We start from the raw sequence: 12,859 nt of genomic DNA, 5'->3' as shown, positions 1-12,859 counted from the left end.
ATGCGGGGTTGCAGGTGTCGGCCGGGGTGTCTGGTTTATGTGGTGCTAGGGAACAGAACCCAGGGTTCCATGTTTGGGAGGTAAGCGCTCTACCGTGTATGGCTGGCCCCAGCCTCTCGTCATAACCAGTTTCGTTCCTGTCAAGATGAAACTTCCTCACTTTTTCCACTCAAGATCTGGACAGGAACACGGCTAATGCCCTGAACGCTTCCTGATGAGGGGAATGCCAGATGCTGATGGGAAAGGGAGTGGCTCTAAAGTAACACGTGAGTACTTTCCTCCATTGCAAAGGCGGTGCTCAAGCCGGGAAAGAGTGAGTGTACAAGTCTAATTTATTGTGGCCGCCAGAGGGCAGCACTGAGTCAAGGAGGAGCAAAGAGAGGCCAAAGAAGGCAGCTCAGGGACAAAAGACTAAACAAACCCGGAGCACATTCCAGCGCCTGTTCTCAGCGCCTCGGCATTTCAGTGTGGTTTTCTGTCCATCACGGTACAGTGGTGAGGGGTGAAATCCGTTCCTTGGTGGGCGCTATGGTGCATGCCTGTGATGCTAGCGGCCTGGAGACCAAGCAACGGTGACCGCAAGTTAGTGAGTTCCAGACAATGTGTGTCCAGTTGGAGCAATTTAGCAGACCCTGACTCAAAATAAAAACTAAGAAAAAGGGGCTGGAGAAGCTGACTCAGTGGTTAAGAGCATGTGCTGGTCTTTCAGAGGACCGAAGTTTGGTTCCCAGCAACCACATCCAGCTCCTCAAAAGTCACCTGTAGCTCCAGCTCTAGGGTGTTTGGTGCCTCCACGGGCACCGGCATCTCATGCGTAGACGTACGCACAGACACATGCACACACACACACACAATTAAAAATAATAAATATTTTTAAAGTGAAGTTCAAGGAGCTGGAGAGCCAGGGCGGTGGCGCACACCTTTGATTCAGCCCTTGGGAGAAAAAGGCAGGTGAGTATCTGAGTCGGAGGGCAGTCTGGTCTACACAGCAAGTTCCAGACCTGCCAGATCTGGATCCATAGTGAAACCTGGTGAAAACAACAGCAGGGTGGGTGGGATGAGGGCCGGGGAGTCAGGTAGTTGGTAGGTGTTGTGCTAGGAAACAAACATTATTTAGAAAGAATTAGGCTGTAAGTTCAACCTCCAGCATCGCTACAAAATGTGGTTAGGAGGCAGGAAGGTGGCTCAGCAGGCAAAGGCGCTTGCTGCCAAGCCTTATGATCTGAGTTTAATCCCAGAAAGAACTGATTATGGCCCTCTGATCTCCGCGCGAGCTGCGGTGCGTGTCCAGAAGAGGGCACCAGATTCCCTGGAGCTGGCGGTACAGGCGTTGTGAGTCAGCAGACGTGGGTGCTGGGAACGGAGCTTGTGTCCTCTGCTCAAGTAGAAAAGCCCCCTGGAGGAAGAGGAAAGAGGAGCCGTCTTTCACGACCGCTGACGTTTGCTGTGATCGGACCGCAGCCCTTTGGCCCTGCTTGGCTAGGAATTGTGGGTAGGCAGGGGGGAAGCTCTTCCAGAACTGGCAGTCCCAGCCCTTGGATGCCCGTTGCTTAAGGCCCATTGCTCAGGCTTTAGACAGCAGAACCTGCAGCTGCAAACCTTTGGGCCAGAGGCTACTGCTCTGGGCTTCAACCCCTCCCTGACTTTCATAATCCTCTGCTTCTAGATGCAGCTACCAGCGGTGAGACTTGTTTTCTTAAGTTTTTTCCAAACAGCGTTTCTCTCTGTAGCTCCAGCTGTCTGGGGACTTGCTCTATAGATCAGCCTGCCTCTGCCTCCTGAGTGCTGCGATTAAAGGTGTGCACCACCAGGAGTTGGTGCTGCAACTCTGAAGCAGCCTCGTGTGCTGGGACCTCCACTTTACAGGAGCAGGAGACAGCTCTGGTGATGGAGTTGTGGGACTGACATTTGTAGCCCCTGGGCCTTAGTACTGGGGCCCTCAATCCTTCAGTGTGTCAGCTCCTCTGAACTCTGACTCTCTGGTTCCTCGCAGTCTCCCTCTCCATCCTCAGGCTCCCTCCTCACCTCGCCTCTTCCACGCCCACTCAGCCCCTCCTTGTCCGCACCTTCCCGAGCTGCTGTAGAAGAAGCCATTGCCGTCCTCACGGCTGCCCCTGCCGTCCCCACGGCTGCCCCTGCTTCCGCTGCTGCCATCAGGAGGGCATCGCCTCACCGACCCAAGAACTGAGTTGAAAGTTGGGTAGGGTGACGCAAAGCCAACCCAAAGCTGGTTGCTTGTTGGTAGTCCTTCAGGTAAGGCAAGGAGACACCGGGGAAGGATCCACCAGCTGTCGCACAGGGAGTCCAGTCACCCCAACATCTCAGCACATTTAAAGGGGGAAAAGGTCTATCACAAACCCCAACAGTGCTTTTTAAAATTGTCACACCAGCCGGGCGGTGGTGGCGCACGCCTTTAATCCCAGCACTTGGGAGGCAGAGGCAGGCGGATCTCTGTGAGTTCGAGACCAGCCTGGTCTACAAGAGCTAGTTCCAGGACAAGCTCCAAAGCTACAGAGAAACCCTGTCTCGAAAAAGCAAATATATATATATATATATATATATATATATATATATATATATATATATATTAAAATAAAATTGTCACACCGTCCCAATGATTTCTTTCCGTGCGTGTGGAGGTCAAAGGACCAGTGAGTTCTCACCTTTACCACAGGGGTCCCAGGGACTGAATTCAGACTATCAGGCTTGGTGGTCTTTACCCCTGAGCCATCTGGTTGAGCTGTTTAATAGTGTTTACATTGCCCTAAGAAAGCCTAGCTTCTACGCTAGTGCCCCAGGCACAGGTGGGTCCCTGGTCTGTCCTAACTAGTTAGTACCTTCCTCTGCTGTGAACTTCTCTCTACTAAATATTGACTCCAGTGAGGAGGGCAAGGTACATAATCCTGCAGAAAGTGGTGGTTACCTTGTGGGAGTCTACGGGTGGGTGGAAGTGAGCCCTGAGTGTCAGCCGGCCCCTTCTGGTCATACGTGGACACAGTTTAGTGCATGTCATATGTGGGTTACGTCAAGAGGGGCACTGAGGAAAGAACACATCCAAAGGGTTTGTGTTTCCATGGGGATGAGGGTGTAGCTTGGCTGGTGGAGTCCATCTTTGTCTTTCATGACACTCCGGGTTTGATCTTCAACACCATATAAGCAGGGTATGGTGACTTATACTATAACTGTAGAACTTTAAGACAATTCTGAAGCCATTTCTGACAACTCTCAGTATTTACCCTCCTCCCCTGGGAACTAAGGACATAATAGCTATGCATGTACGTACTGAGATGTTGGGAACTTTCCATCTCTCTGAATAGGGGCAAGATAACCCTTAGGTGTTGACTCAGTTACTGATGTTTTGACTTAGTCCTTGGGAAAGGGCAAAGTGACCCTCAGATGTTTTCCCTTACCTCATCTGATCTAGCAACCACTCTCCAGCCAATTATTGGTAATAGCCCTTTTGAATAAGCCAATCATAATAGTTAAACAACCCCCAGACACCCCCCTTCCTTCTGTGGTTTTTCCCTTTAAAAATAGCCTGTAGCAGACATTCAGGGTCTTCTAGCCTCATGACTGCTGGAAGACCCTGTCATGACAGAATTAATAAAATCCTCATGCTTTTACATCAGCTGTGACGAGAGAGATGGTCTCTTGGGGCGACTCCTCCTCCTCAGTGATTGGATGCTAGGGTCCAATATAATCTTAGTTCTCAGATCTGGGGGCAGGAGGAGCAGACGTTCAAGGCCATCCTTGGATATCTGGCAAGTTTGAGACCAGCCTGATGGACAGGAGACCCTTGTCTAAAAATAATAAATAAAGCTGGGCGGTGGTGGCACACGCCTTTAATTCCAGCACACAGGAGGCAGAGGCAGGGGGATCTCTGTGAGTGCAAGGCCAGCCTGGTCTACAGAGTGAGTTTCAGGATGGACTCCAAAGCTACAGAGAAACCGTGTCTTGACAAACAAACACAAAGCAAAACAAAAAACAAAACGGAGAGAGAGAGAGAGAGAGAGAGAGAGAGAGAGAGAGAGAGAGAGAGAGAGAGATCTTGCCTTTCTCAGATCTTCCTTCAGTTTTGGGGAGCCCACCAGAGAAAACCTCTTAGTTACAGTTTAAAGTCAATTGAAAGTCTTTCTTCCAGCCGGCTGGGGCTACACCCAGGTATTCAGGGACGTTGGTGTGGCCCCAAGTGTCCGTAACACAAGGTTTTTGAAGGCAGAAAGCATGCAGTGGCCTCTCAGCAGCTTTGGGGAGGGGTGTGGGGACACAGGAGCTTCCGAGTACAGGGGCAAGTTAACCGAAACTGAGATAAGTTAGCTGGAGCATCGTGAGCCCGGGTTCCTAGAAAAGAGTTGGGTGATTTTCCATGGGATTCTCCACCAAGGAAATGAAACTCTAGTTAAACTTGGAATGGCCTCAGCAAAAATCCCCATGAACCGGGCTACCCTGCCTTGTCCTGTGACATTTTCTTTCTCCTCCCTCTTCCCTGGCACCCTCCCTCCCTCCTCCCTGTTCTTGGGTAGACACGAGCCCAGGGTTTCACACATCCGAGGCCATCTTCTGTCACACACGCTCAGACTTTCTGATTTTGTGTTTTAGCCTCACCAGAACAAGCTGGAGACCCAGCAGAGGCTCTTTGGAGCACAGAAGGAGCACCTGCTGTCCAGAGGCGTGGATGGAGCCACGGCTCTTGACAGACTGTGATTTAAATTGTTGATTGTGACGGACAAGTCAAAATGGCCATGATAGCATCTTGGTCCATGGCCGTGAGGAGAAAAGATGTGGAGGCTGGCTGGACAGTGAGATAAATCGCCTGGTAAGGACTCTCGTTCAGATCCCCAAACCCACATAAAAACCTGAGCGTGGTGATATCTGCTCATAATCCTTGCACTGGAGAGGCAGGGCTATGAGGATTTTTGTGACTATCTGGTCAACCACATCTGTGATTTCCAGATTAGTGAAAAACCCCGAGTAAAAACAAAACAAAACAAGGAGACTTGACCTTAGTAAGGAGCAGTCACTGGGGGTCTTCTGAAGGGCTGGCACCTGTGCCCGGCCCGTACTCAGGTGAAGCAGCCTGGCTGAGACAAAGGCTCACTTGGACAACTTGTAAGCATCTCTCCACGGCAACTGTTCTATGGCACTGTGACTGGACCACACTGTGACTGGACCACACTTTCTCCACTTCATGACTGCCTCCCCTCAGCCTCTGGTGGATGGGTCCTGAACTGAGAGCCTCTGGAAAGCAGACTTTATAGTCAGTCATTCCCAAGGACCCCCTTAGGCAATGTGCAAACAGTTCCTGAACCACACACAGGGGGGCGGAAGCTGTCTAAAGCCACTCTCTAGGAGGGAGAGATCTAATGGGCAGACCTCGTTTAGGAGGTCGCCACCTGGCTCTGAACTTTATTTCAGTGAGATGTGGAAACAGCAGCCACGGTTGCAAGTGAAGTTCCCTCGAGGTGTCTGTGGAGTGCTGCCACGAGGGGGGGGAAGGGGGGGTAGACTGGCTGCCACGAGGGGGGGACTGGCTGCCACGAGGGGGGGACTGGCTGCCACGAGGGGGGGACTGGCTGCCACGAGGGGGGGGACTGGCTGCCACGAGGGGGGGGAGGGGGGGAGACTGGCTGCCACGAGGGGGGGACTGGCTGCCACGAGGGGGGGACTGGCTGCCACGAGGGGGGGACTGGCTGCCACGAGGGGGGACTGGCTGCCACGAGGGGGGACTGGCTGCCACGAGGGGGGGACTGGCTGCCACGAGGGGGGGGGACTGGCTGCCACGAGGGGGGGAGGTGGGGGGGAGACTGGCTGTCACGATGGGGGGACTGGCTGCCACGAGGGGGGGACTGGCTGCCACGAGGGGGGGACTGGCTGCCACGAGGGGGGGACTGGCTGCCACGAGGCGGAGGCTGACTGGCTGACAGGGAGAGGCAGCTAGGGCTGCAGAAGGGTCTGTCCAGCTGCCAGCTCTCCCAGAAAGCCCTGCAGGGTGTTTCCGATAAAGATCTGCCTATCACTCAACGCAAGACTCGACTCGTGATTCTAGAGTGGGGTGTGGAAGAACATGCCTGAGACCCCAGCACTTGGAACATGGAGACCCATGACCCAACATAGCAAGTTAGAGACCCACCTGGACTTCCTGAGATACCGTCCCCAAACAAAACACACAATCACCCAACACTAGAACTAGTGACTTTTCCCCATTTATTTGCATCTGGGCTGGGGCACCACTGTGCACAGGTCATGGAGGTCAGAGGACCACTTTTGGGAGTGCTCTCTGCTTTCTCCTCGGGGACCCTTGGAGTCACCAGGCCTGGTGGTAAATGCCTTTATAAGCTGAGCTGCCTGACAGCCCAGAGCCAGCAACCCTAATTGTCATGTACTTACTATTGCTCAGCTCTGCTCAGTCCCCAGATAATCGCCTCTCCTGAATTGTTTATTGAGTATTCTTTCAGTCCCATGTTGGGGATAGTATTATTTTTTTAAAGGATTTCTTTATCATGTGTACAGTGCTCTGCCTGCATGTATGCCTGCAGGCCAGAAGAGGGCGCCAGATCTCAATGTACAAGGCTGTGAGCCACCGTGTGGTTGCTGGGAATTGAACTCAGGAGCTCTGGAAGAGCAGCCAGTGCCCTTAACCTCTGAGCCATCTCTCCAGCTTAGGAATATTATTTTAAGGTGTGTGACTTTTGTTTATGCTGCATTTGTTTAACTCTGTGAAGCTGTGGTTCTTTGCCTGCCTCGAACACCTGATGGTCTAATAAAGATCTGAACAGCCAGTAGTGAAGCAGGAAAAAGGAGAGGCGGGGCGGCAGGCAGAGAGAATGGATAGGAGAAAACTGGGAGAAGGGGTTTGGAGGAGCAGTAGCCCGAGGAGGAGGACATTCGGGGTCACCCAGCTACACAGCCATCCATAGACTAAGAGTAAGATTTACAGAGGAGAATGGGAACCATAGTGGTCAGAGGGTTAATGGGATTATATAAGTTAAGAAAGTGGGCAAGAAACCAGTCAAGTTAAGGCCGGATGTTTATAAATAAGACTCTGTGGGGCTGGAGAGATGGCTCAGCGGTTAAGAGCACTGACTGCTCTTCCAAAGGTCCTGAGTTCAATTCCCAGCAACCACATGGTGGCTCACAACCATCTGTAATGAGGTCTGGTGCCCTCTTCTGGCCTGCAGGCATACACACAGACAGAATATTGTATACATAATAAATAAATAAATATTTAAAAAAAAAAAAAGAGACTCTGTGTGTGATTTATTTGGGAGCTGGGTGGAGGGCCCCAAAAGAGCTCAAAGAACATAGAGTATATAACTACAGTCCCATGTGTTTTCAGGTTTTGTTTTGGGGGTTTGTCTCACTGTAGCTCTGGGATCAAAGTGTGCACCAGGTCTGGCAGAACCGTTGTTTCTCTGTGGCAGCTCTCTGCCTGGTTTTTACTCCACAGTTGTTTCTTTTGAAACGAGCATAATACCCTAGTAATCTTTCCCAGGTGACTAAAGTCTTTCCTGTTGTCCGTTCTTCTGGGTCTGCTGCTGCCTCTGCCTCTGGCCCTCACGTTCTGATGTCAGCCAGCTGTCAGCTGGGGCTCTGCCTACATTGTGAGACCAGTCTCCAGATCTCCTTTTCATCTCTGCTCTCCCTTCCTCCTCTCTGTTTCCCGGCTCCTGGCTGCAGTTGCTCGCCCCAGGGCCAGGTGTTCTGAAGGTTTTTATTTGGCAACTGAGACTCCTGACCTTGGATGACCTTTCAGAGTGCTGGAGGCAAGGGAAATGAAGTCCAGGTGCAGCTGATTGCCTGTTAGAATCCACGGTCCTCCCCAGGCCACTGTCCCAGGCGAAGTGAGTTATTTGTAGTTTTCTTTTCTGGAGATGGTGAAAGAGAAATAGGGAGAGAAATAGCTCCTCGTTTATTTTGAGACAGGGTCTCGTACATCCTAGGTTGGTCTCCATCTCACTTGTAGCGTAAGATGACCTCGAGCTTCTGACCCTCCTGGTTCCCTGGCGCTGAGAAGACAGTGCAGCATCCTGCCTGCCTTGTGTGGTGTCCTGAATCCAACTCCGGTTGTTAGGTTTACACTGCACGTGCCTTTCCTTGAGGAGCCATCTCAGCAGCCCCATCTTGGCTGTCTCATGTTTGCTTTTTAAAAAGATTTACTTATTTTTATTACAAATATATCTAAATGTTTTGCTTGCATGCGTGCCTATGTACTATGTGTGTGCATTGCCTTCAGAGGGAAGCCAGAAGCCCATGGGACTGGCGTTTTAGACAGCCGTGAGCTGCCATGTGGGTGTTGGGAATGGAACCCAGGTTCTCTGGAAGAGCAGGCAATGCTCTAACCTACTGGTCCACCACTCTGCACCCCTCCCTCCCACGCCTTTTTTCTTTTTTTCTTTTATGAGACAGGGTCTCACTGTTTCTCTGGCTGTTCTGGAACTCCCTATAACCCAGCTGGCTTCAGACGCACAGAGATCTGCCTACCTCTGCCTCCTGAGAATATGCATTAAGGTATGTACCCAACCCCAGCATAGGATCTTAAGGTGTTTTCTTCAATATTCTCCTTGCTCTGCCTTGGAAGCGGCCAGGCTAACTGCTCTGGCTTACTGGCTGGGTAACTATGGCTGCCCATGTTAACTTCTGTAGCTGTAGGCTGGGCCTTCAGGGGGTGCTCTAACAGCCTCTATTCACAAGTGAATCACTTTCTCTAGGGTCGAGTGAGTGAGCACCTGGAAGCCGGGACTGGACCTGAGAACGGAGGGAAAGGCATTTCCCTCCTCCCAAACTGAGGACGCATTGCATTTGAGGAGCTCTGACCCCAGGACTGTGCCAACAGTTGCTGGGAGTCCCCGGATGTCATGTATGATAGGAACCTTTCCTCCCTCAGAAATTAAATGCTGGGCATGGAAGCCAGGGAACCCCTAGGGCGCTGTGTAGCTGGGTTCTAAAAGCGCAGTGAGTAAATTGACCAGTGTTACAAACCCTCTTTGACCTGGTCAGTGATGGCTTCCAGGCAGAAGCTGACCCACGAGCTACCCCAGCTGGATGCCTGTCCCCGTGGCTCGGTGTTTGTGAGTGACACAGCAAGGTGCTCTGTGCAGGACACTGAAGCCAGTGCACACGTCTGTGCACATAAGCAGGCCTATCTTAGCCATGGGAAACACATTCTGAGATCCTCAAGTGCAAACAAAGATTCCCGAAAAGAAACTGTGTCAGGCTGTGAACAAAAGACTCCTGGAAGGCTTCTGTCTGCAGAGGCTGAGGGACCGACGGGAATTTTGCGGTTCAGAAGCTGGTTACTGGTTTCAGCCTCCTCGTACAGCCAGGCCTTGCCCTTCTCGGTAACAACTGACACCTCGTGATCGTAAAACCCCAGAAGCTGTTAACTCAGCAGAGCATCGGCTTCTGCCCATCCAAGGGCTTTGCCCGTCTCTGGGTCATCTGCCTCTCTGGTGAGCCCACCAACACATTCTAAACTTGTCTTGATTTATGACTCCCTTTGTGAATGAAAAAAGAAAAAAAGGAAAGGAAAGAAAGATTTTAAAAAAGATAAAATGGTGGAGGAGAAAGTTTGTTACAGATAAGAGAGCACAGCCAGAGGCAGAAACATCCGGGAGTCCCCAGAGTGGCCATGACCCCAAGCCCTGTGAGAAGGAAGGGGGGCGGGAGTAAGGGATAACAAAAGGACCAGGTAACCAAAATGCCTGTATGATATAGGGAAGAGCCTCTGGGGAAGGGCAGGCCTGGGCTGGGCTGGAGAGTTTCAGGTAGGAACAGCCACACCCTGTAACAGGTAAGGACTGAGGGATGCTGGGAGACCCTGATAGCCAAGTCTGCTCTGAAATGTTAAATAAACCTCAGCCTATGTGCTCCTGGGCAGGGGCCACTCACAATGGCTCCACAGTAAACTCTTCTTCTCTTGGGTTGTCTTACAAGCTACAACTTTCTCCTTAAAGAGATGCCGGAAACCCAGACAGCCACAGTCCCTACGGATGCTGCAAGTTTGCATGTCCCGTACATACATACCTGTAACTAATTTGTAATTGTGTGTGTGCACGCGTGTGCACACGCGTGTGGTGAGCATAGGTGCTTGGGGAGGCCAGAGACGTTGGGTCACTTAAAGCTGGAGTTAGAGGGTTAGGGCTGTGCAGTGTGGGTGCCGGGAACCAGACTCGGGTCCTCCTGAAGAGCAGCATGTACCCTTAACTGCTGAGCCATCCCTCCAGCCCCTAAGGTTTTGTTTCGTTTTTGTTTTTAGAAAGGGTTTCAGGGCAGTGGTAGCACACACCTTTAATTCCAGCACTTGGGAGGCAGAGGCAAGCGGATCTCTGTGAGTTTGAGGCCAGCCTGGTCTACAAGAGTTAGTTCCAGGACAGGTTCCAAAGCTACAGAGAAACCTTGTCTCAAAAAACCAAATAAGTAAGCAAACAAATAATAAATAAATGGAAAAAATGTGGATACATGCCCTCCTTAACCAGAAAAATTAATCAATATTAGCCGGGCAGTGATGGCTCATGCCTTTAATCCCAGAACTCAGGAGGCAGAGGCAGGTGGATCTCTGTGAGTTCGAGGCCAACCTGATCTACAGAGTGAGTTCTAGGACAGGTTCCAAAGCTACAGAGAAACCCTGTCTTGGAAAACAAAAAAAAAAAAAAACAAAACAAAACAAACAAATAGAAAACAAAAAAGAAGGGTTTCATGTAGCCCAGGCTAGCCTTGAACTCCTCATCCTTCTGTCTCAATCTCTCAAGTTTTGGAGTTACAGGCATGTGTCGTCATGCCTGTCTTCACTGATTAATTAGGTACAATAAAGAGATCAACAACAATGATTTATAACGCTGGGAAGTATAGGCAGCCTTTAGAACTAGTCATGAATTGTTCTTGGAGTTCCCACTTAGTATCTTCTAGTCGTGACTGACCCAGAGTATTTGAAAATATGGAGACTAAAGGTTTAGATACGGGGCAGCTGCTATCCAGAGAGCCAGGTCCCATGCCTGGCTGAGTCTGGCTCCTTTTGCAGGCGGGTCCTCTGGTCAGGCTGCTGGGGTGGAGCCTTGTGGGCAGTCTTCTCAGCGTTACTTTAGACAATCCGCGGCCAGACTGTCTCCGCGGCCGCCTGTGCAGTTTATTCCACAGGCTGGTTCTTCCTGGAACTGGGTGTCAGTCCAGGACAGAATGCCGGGAGTGAAACTTGGCTCCAAGAAAAGAAAAGCCTTCCAATTGTGCATGAGATAGCAGATTGTGGAGCTGTGTTGGGCGGGGCTTGCGGTTTCTTCAGGAGGAGGCCACCAGGGGGCGCCCTTTCCACACCTTACACCTAGAAGGCACGCTCGTACGTGTGTACGTTGCTAATGGCTTTTCTAGGATCAGTTTTCCTATATGATGCATTCAACTCAGTCTTCTGCAGCAGCTTGGATCTGTCACACTTCTAAGTTACACGTGGCTCTAGGTATGTAATAACCCTTGACAATGTTCTGAGGGAAAAGAGTGGCAACTATCTCTCTTTTCAAATGCCACTGCGTCTTCTCATTTGCTGTCAGGGTCACAAGATCGTGGTTGGAGACCCAGCAGCAGGAGGAGACGTGTGTGGAAACTGAATCGTGAGCCCCAGCTTCTGGATGAATTCTGTCACGCTCTAGAAGGCACCAACCGTGGGATTAAAAGTTTAAGGGCCAGCAGGGCAGTGGTGGCGCACGGCTTTAATCCCAGCACTCAGGAGGCAGAGGCAGGCGAATCTATGAGACGGAGGCCAGCCTGGTCTACAGAGTGAGTTTCAGGACAGTCAGGGCTACACAGAAAAACCATCTTGAAACTAAAAACCAAATAAAAGGTCCAGGGCCACTGCCAAATTCCCCTTGCTCTACCAGGTGTTACAGAGACAAGCGTTGTTTGACTTTATTTTGGGGCTGGTAACTCACAAATAACAACACAGAGATGTCTTATTATGAAAGCTTGACCCTTAGATTAGGCTGGTCCTTATGACTTAATTAACCTGTTTCTGCTAATCTATGTTCTACCATGTGGCTTTTTTTTTTTAACCTCTCCTCCGTTCTGTAAACCCAACTTGGTCCTGCATCTCGCTGATCTCTGTGTGCCTAGATTCATCTCCTCTTTCTCTCTCCCCAGAAATCCCGCCTCTCCTGTCCTGACTGGCTAGTGGCCATTCAGCTCTTTATTAAACCAACCAGAAGGCACCTTCGCAAAGACACATCTTCACAGGGTACAGAAAGATAATCCCACAGCCACCAAGGGTGGAGCTGCAGGCGGTGTGGCTCAGGGTGTGTGGGCTGAGGAAGTGAAGGGACAGTCAAAGCGAGGGCTGCGGAGAGGCCGTGCAAGGTGAACAGGACCCCGGGGAACTAGACTGGCTTCGATTTAACGGCATAAAGAGCACCCTGTAATTTCACACTCACTGCATCTCTGTATAAAGCACTGCTCGCCCCAGCCTGGAAGCCACCCAGGAAGTCTGAGGGGATTTCAGGGCCATGGGGCTGAGAAATCCCCTGGATAAGGCGAAGAGAATGGTATGTTTTTGTAGAAAAGCGCCACGTTCGATGCAGCGCTGCGGATTGTAAGGGGTGGGGGAGGATACAGGAGATGAGGTGCTGGACCCGCTTGGGTATCTGTGAGGAGGACAGACGGAGGTTTCCTTGCTGTTCCTGAGCACCAGTAGGTGAATGTTTACTCTGTGACTTTTGCCAAAGGCAGACAGATGTAGGACATGGAAGGTATGGGTCTTATCAGCAAGCTGGAGCCAGCGGGCATAGCTTGTGGTTTGGGGGCATTCACAGCGGATGCGGTAGAATGCCTGTGACTTGGAGACCCAAGGGCTAAAGGACACCCAGCACCCCAGTGCCGGCTT

Source organism: Chionomys nivalis, chromosome 19 (genome assembly GCF_950005125.1).
Source record: "Chionomys nivalis chromosome 19, mChiNiv1.1, whole genome shotgun sequence".
In the NCBI taxonomy this organism is placed as follows: domain Eukaryota; kingdom Metazoa; phylum Chordata; class Mammalia; order Rodentia; family Cricetidae; genus Chionomys; species Chionomys nivalis.
Note: the sequence above shows the minus strand (reverse complement) of the source record.